The 7,345-nt window shown below is 41.8% G+C and overlaps 1 pseudogene; it reads right to left on the bottom strand.

The window, feature by feature from the left end:
• Nucleotides 1-225: 225 nt before the first annotated feature.
• On the bottom strand, nucleotides 226-1,380 carry LOC109453542 (tubulin alpha-1A chain; annotated as a pseudogene).
• Between the last annotated feature and the right edge of the window lie 5,965 nt (nucleotides 1,381-7,345).

Here is a 7,345-nt window from a genome sequence, read left to right as displayed (position 1 = left end):
TTTTGTTTTTTTCACTTAAGACAGGGAATACTTTATTTAAACCCAGCAGAGAAATGGACAGGTTGGGTCTGTAACAAAGCATTGTTTTTTAAAGTCTAAGCCAGTAATTGTATACGAGAGTATATACACTGCTACCTATAATGTAACTGATTAGACAACAGCTTTTCAATGTTTAAAATAGAATAAACTTCCCTGTGAAAGCAGCACCTTTGTGACATGCTAACTTTAGTATTCCTCTACTTCTTCCCCACGGTCTCCTTCAACAGAATCCACACCACCCTCCTCATAATCCTTGTGAAGGGTAGCCCTGTCTTCTCAGGCCTCAGAAAAGTCTCCGTCCTCCATGCCCTCACCCATATGCCAGTGAACAAAGGCACGCCTGGCATCCATCAGGTCAGACTCAGGATCCAGGCGCGCCCAGGCCTCAGCAACAGCTGTGGTGCTGCTCAGCGTGCACACAGCTCATTGTGCTTCGGCCAGGTCTCCACCAGGTACCAAGTGGGAGGCTTTTAATTAATGCCAACTTTGAAGCCAGTGGGGCACCAGTCCACACACTTGATGGTAGGCTTGGTCTCAATGGTGGCAATGGCAGCATCAACATCTTTGGGAACCATGTTACCATGGTACAACAGGCAGCAAGCCACCTGTATTCACTGTGGCGAGGGCTCCATGTCTCCATCGGTTGGCTGGCTCCGAGCACTCGTCGGCGATCTCTGCTGCAGAAAACTGCTCCCGGTAGGCTTTCTCAGCAGAGATGACAGGGGCATACGCGGCCAGAGGGAAGTGGATGCGGGGACAGGGCCCCAGGCAGATGTAGATGGTGTCGTTGTGGACCATGAAGTCACAATCAGAGTGCTCCTGAATGGTGTGGGTGCTGAGGGGGGAGATGTAGGGTTCAACCACAGCTCTAGAAGCCTGGGAGTGGGGGGACTGGGCAAATGGAAGTGAACCCAGAACAAGTTCCCCTACCAAAGGTCATGAAAGCCAGGAAGCCCTGAAGACCTGTGCACTGGTCGGCCATTGTCCGAATTCAGTCCAAGACAAGGTCAGTGATCTCCTTGCCAGGTGTAGTGCCCCCAGGCATAGTTATTGGCAGCATCTTCCTTGCCTGGAATGAGCTGCTTTGGGCGGAAGAGCTGGCAGTAGGTGCCAGTTCGAACTTCATCAGTGACTATGGTTCCAGGTCTACAAACACTGCCCCGATCTTGCCAGCACCTGTCTCACTGAAGGTGATGAAGGAGTCATCTCCTCCCCCAAAGGTCTTCTCACACGGCATCTGGCCCTCGGGCTGGATGCCCTGCTCCAGGTGTAGCGCTCCCAGCAAGCGTTGCCCATCTGGACACCAGCCTGGCCCACCTGGACGGAGTTGCAGTCATGCATGATTGCTGCTTTGGGGCTGCTCGGCGGATGGCTGAGAGGAAGAGGTTGTTGCTTCTTACAGCGTGCCTCTTAGGTGGTCCATGTAAAAGAACCTGAGAATGAATGTTCTTTTTCTTAGGACCTAGATGCTAAAATATTTAGGGATGAAGGGTCATGATGTCTGCAATAATTTCTCCAAAGGTTCACCAACGCCTATATATCCAATCCGGTAAGGAAGTAGAGAAAGAGAAATAGAGAGGAAACCAATGTGGCAAAATGGTAACAACTGATAAATCTCAGAGAAGGTTATACGGTTTTCATTGTAGTTTCCTGCGGCTTTTCTGAAGGTTTGAAATATTACAAAATAAAAAGCTGGGGAAACCATATTAAGCCATACCTTTGCATTTCTCAGGAAAAGAAGTCCAAAGCTTGATACATTAAGTCAAAATGCTTTTCTTCAGGCCTACAGGAAAATGTAATAGATTCCAAATGTGCTTGTCCAAGTGTTACTCTAAAATAAGGCAGGACCAGCACCAGAAGGACAGCAGGACAACATTCTGTGGAGTGCACTGCTACATATATTTGTTTCAGGAAATGTACACACACACACTTATTCAATTACATATGTAATTGCATATGTTATATATTTGTATATATCATTTCATAGATCATTAGTGACGCCATAGTCAAAGAAATCCATTTTACAAAAAAGTAAACAGAGGCCCAGAGAGGTGTGGTGCCTTGCCCAATGTCACACAACTACATACTCATAGAGCTGGACTTACAACCCAGGAGTCCTGTGTTTCATTAACTCTTTTAGTGTTCCACACTTAGTTATTTCAACAAAACAACAGCAACAATAATAATCAATTTAGAATTTCCAAAACTATTTCATGTCAATAGAAAGTTGGTTTTTGTGTGTGTGTATGTGTATAAATGACTGCTGCCCAGTCCATCTCTCTTTTTCTACCAGTCCTCTGTGAAATTAAGACTGCAGAGCAGAAGAAAGGACAGTAACAGCATTATAGCCAAAGTGACCTTAAAAGAAAGTAAACCCTACTATTTGAATGGAGTAATGGATAGGCCTGAGCATTATCAGTCATTCTGGATGTGACAGGAGTACACTTCTTGTTAGAGCATCAAAGTAAACCCTTTTCAGCATTGCATTGGTCTCGAGTAAGTAATCGGGAGGAGCTGACAATAATAAGAATGCTGTCTTCTGTACAAGTTTTTTTTTCAGAAATATTTATATTCAATTGGAAAATGGAATCTAACGTAAAATTAAGTTGCTTTGTGAAACAGTCTCATTCCTCCTACCCCTTCAGGTTGCTTCTATTTTGCATACAATGTGTGGAGTGCTTTAGAAACCTTTTCTTGACCTTGGTAATAAAGTTTCTTGCTTTTCCCCCCCTGTGGAAAAATGACCATCTTCTTTTCTGTCAAATGTGGACGTATTTGATATGTGAACATTGTATGTATATATTTCTTTGGTCCCTCCCTGAAGTACTGTCTTAGCATAACTTAAATATTCCTAGCTAAAGTGCCATGTATGGAAATGTCTTCAACCTGGTGCTAATGTACAAATTCTCACTCTTAGGAAACAACAAGTCATTTAGGGACATGTATGGTACCAGAATTCCAAGGCATTGAAAAAAGACTTTCTTGGCTATATTAAAAATAATTTTATTCACCCTCAGCGAGGCAAACCTAGAGGAAGATTAGGAGATAAGTTGCCCACATTTATCATCATACACTCAATCAATACGTTCACTAGACATTTCCCCTGACGCGCTATTAAACCAACCCCCTCTACTAGGAAGATAAAACTCTTTAAATAGAAAATAAGTAGACAGTGATGAACAGCAATATTATCCCTGCCTACAATTTAAGTTCCCAGGACTTTGCTAAACTTCTGAATCCTCTCGCTCCAGACACAAAATTGCATTTCCTGTTCTCTGGGGAAGCTAATTTGAGTGACTTGATCTCTTGCTAGAGTAATATGTTATAGGGCAGGCAAAAGAATGACTCCTGCACTTACAGCGGGAGTGGCAATGGCGTAGGATTGCCGTAACTATGGGCAATATGGCCCTGCTGCAGGAAGAACCAGGGTGCTGCTGACGTCCAGCTTCTTGGTTCCAGGGCACTGACTTACACACGCAAGGGCAATTTTGAGGGATCCTTACTGCACGGGTAGTGTGTTCGAGTTCTCCAGAGAAACAGTACCAATAGGAGAACTGAGATATGCGGACGGTCCCCAACTTAACGACAGTTCCACTTAGGATTTTTTATCTTTATGATGGTGTGAAAGCAAGACACATTCAGTAGAGACCGTATTTTGAATTTTGAATTTTGATCTTTTCCTGGGCTTGTGATACGCCATACGATACTCTCCCGTGATGCTGGGCAGCGGCCGTGAGCCCCTGCTCCCAGCCTGCCCTGCGGACAGCAGGGTACACAGCCGGGACCCTACAGTGTGCTGGGTTGCCAGCGTTCTTTTGGATATTGTGTTCTGAGCACGTTTAGGGTGGGCTAGGCTGCGCTCTGATGTTCAGTACGTTGGGTGTATTGAATGCATTTTTGACTTAGGATATTTTCAACTAACGAATGATGGGTTTACTGGCACATAACCTCATTATGAGCCAAGGAGCATCTTTTCCTTTTACCTAATTTTTCAAACATTCTAACGTTCCTGCTATGTGACTACCAACATATATACGAGGCACATGTCAGTTCCATATTTTCTTGGGACTTCCCTCCCAGAGCTCTCCAATCTGTCCTAGGAATTCCTGAGCTTGCTACATCATTGTCGTTCTTGGGTTTTCAATGACCGTTGTCACAAAACTTATCTATGCCACTCTTCTTTTTTTTTTTTTTAATTTATTGGGGTGATAATTGTTAGTAAAATTACATAGATTTCAGGTGTACAATTCTGTATTACATCATCTATAAATCCCATTGTGTGTTCATCACCCAGAGTCAGTTCTCCTTCCATCACCATATATTTGATACCCCTTACCCTCGTCTCCCACCCCCCACACCCCACCCCCCTTACCCTCTGGCAACCACTAAACTATTGTCTGTGTCTATGGGCTTCTGTTTCTCATTTGTTTGTATTGTTCTTTTGTTGTTTTTGGTTTATATACCACATATCAGTGAATCCACATGGTTCTCTGCTTTTTCTGTCTGACTTATTTCGCTCAGCATTATACTCCCAAGATCCATCCATGTTGTCACAAATGTTCCTATATCATCTTTTCTTACCGCCGAATGGTATTCCATTGTGTATATATACCACAACTTCTTTATCCATTCATCAATCGAAGGACATTTTGGTTGTTTCCATGTCTTGGCCACCGTAAACAGAGCTGCAATGAACATTGGAGCACACGTGTCTTTATGTATAAATGTTTTCAGATTTTTGGGGTAGATACCCAGGAGAGGGATTGCTGGGTCATATGGCAATTCTATTCGTAATTTTTTGAGGAACCTCCACACTGCCTTCCATAACGTATGCCACTCTTCTGAGTTTACCCCCATGTTTCCTGCATCCAAAATTCTCCCTCTTTCTTAGTTTTTCACCTTGTCTTGTACAATATACCTTCCAGTGGGGAACATGAGTGGAAACAACTTAAATTCTTGAATGACTGAAACTATCTTTATCCTATTCTCACATTTGATTGCTGGTTTACTGGGAACAAAATTTTGGGTTGAACATCATAGCGCTTCAGGATATTGATGCGTTGCTTCAATTGCTTTACACTTCCAATTTCACTGTGGGGAAATCTGATGCTATTGGGAGTTCCAAGCCATTGTATGGCATCTGTTTTCCTCTTGGTAAGAGTTTTTTAGAAAACTTTTTTTTTTTTTTTTTTTTAGAATGGTTTTAGGTTTAGAGAAAATTTGAGGGTAAAGGACTGAGATTTCCATACGCTCCCTGCCCCCACACGGGCATAGCCTCCTCCATTATCAACCTCCCCACCAGATGGTACATTTGTTACAATTGATGAACCTACATCAACACATCATCATCACCCAGAGTCCATAGGTTATATTAGGGTTCATTCTTGGTGTTGTACATTCTATGAGTTCAGGCAAATGTATAATGACAGGTATCCATCATTATAGTATCATACAGAGTATTTTCACTGCCCTAAAAATCCTCTATTCTCTACCTACACAGCCCTCCTTGCCACCCCCACCAACCCTTGGCAACCACTGATATTTTACTCTCTCCATAGTCTTGCCTTTTCCAGAATATTGGAATCATATAGTATGTAGCCTTTTCAGATTGGTTTCTTTCACTAAGTAATATACATTTAAGTTTCCTCCATGTTTTTACATGACTTATTATCTCATTTCTTTTTAGCACTGAAATTTATTCCATTGTCTGAATGTACCTCAGTTTCTTTGTCCATCATCTATTGAAGGACATCTGGGTTGCTTCCAAGTTTGGGCAGTTATAAATAAAGTTGCTATAAAGATCCATGTGCAGGTTTTTGTCTGGACATAAGTTTTCAACTCCTTTGGGTAAATACCAAGGAGCGTGATTGCGGATTACATGGTAAGAGATATTTAGTTTTGTTCGACTCTACCAAATTGTCTTTCAAAGTAGCTGTACAAATTTGCATTCCCACCAGCAAACCTGCAATGAATGAGAATTTCTGTTGCTCCACATCCCTATCAGCATTTGGTGGTATCCTTGTTTTGGATTTTGGCTGTTATAATAGGTTACGTAGTGGTATCTCATTGTCATTTTAATTTCTGTAAGCTTTTAGGATCTTCTCTTTATATCTTGTCTTCTGAAATTTCATGATGATATAACTTGGTATGGAATGTTTTGGGTTTTTTTTTCATTTGTTTCATGAGGCACTTTTTTGTATGAGGGACTTAGTGAGATGTTTTGTGTTTGCTTTTTATAATTTCCTCCTCTTCATTTTCTGGAACTGTTATTCATATGTTGTCCCTCCTGAACTGATCCTCTTATTATCTTTCCTCTCATATTTTCCTTCTCTTTGTCTTTTTAGTCTTTCTGGGAGATTTCTTCAACTCTGTCTTCAAACCCTTCCACTAAATTTGCTTCCCAACTTTTAATTTCAAAGAACTATTTTTTTGCTCTATGATTGACCCATTTTTAAGGCACCTCATTTCTGTACATGTATTGTATTGGTTGCTCTCGCTAAGGCTATTCTTAGTTGCTGTTAAGTATTCTTTCTACTCTCTGAATTATTTTGCTTCCCTTTTCTTATCCTCCCATCCTCGTACCCCCACCTGCATTGCTCACTTTGGTCTCTACCTTTCATGTTGGAGGCTTTCCTCCAATATCTGTAGCTGTGGCTCTCTGTTCCTATTAAAGACTATGGCAATAACAAGCTAGTTGGAAATACTAGGTTCCAGGGAAGCTTAGCAACAGTGCCTGGAGAGCTTCATCACAGGATGATGACGTTTCAAGGTGGCTTTGTCACTCATATGACCTATAAACGCTAGTGTCTGTAGGTCTTTTTTTCTGTTTTCATTTTTGTTTTTTCAGTTTCTGCCACAAAGAATCTTTTCCTGTCAGGCTGATTGTGAGGAGAACAGAGATGTAATCTGGACTACTGGCGTCGGAAGCACTTATGTAGGTGAAGGTTCCAAGGTTCCAGATCAATGTCAGAGGCTTCAGAGAACCACACAATTGCTAAGCATAGGAGAATTGATAGGACTCTCTCTCTCTCTCTTTTTTTTTTTTTTTTTTTTTTGGCCTTTTTCTCAATACAGATTCATACTCATAATGGAAAATTTCAGGAGCTAAAATTATTCCACTGCATATTTTAAACAGGGGAACAGGTTAGCCTTTTGTCACAACGAAGCAAAATATTCCTGGGAAAAAAAAAATGCGTGCTCTTTCTGAACTTTGCCAGTTTGGATGTTTTCTATGTCCCAGAAACCGCTGGTAACAGCCCAGCATGGTAGAGGGAATAAGAGTCTGGATCTGTCTGTATACGTTGAA

This window comes from Rhinolophus sinicus, linkage group LG03 (assembly GCF_036562045.2).
Source record: "Rhinolophus sinicus isolate RSC01 linkage group LG03, ASM3656204v1, whole genome shotgun sequence".
In the NCBI taxonomy this organism is placed as follows: Eukaryota; Metazoa; Chordata; class Mammalia; order Chiroptera; family Rhinolophidae; genus Rhinolophus; species Rhinolophus sinicus.
Note: the sequence above shows the minus strand (reverse complement) of the source record. Positions and strands in the feature narration are given on the sequence as shown.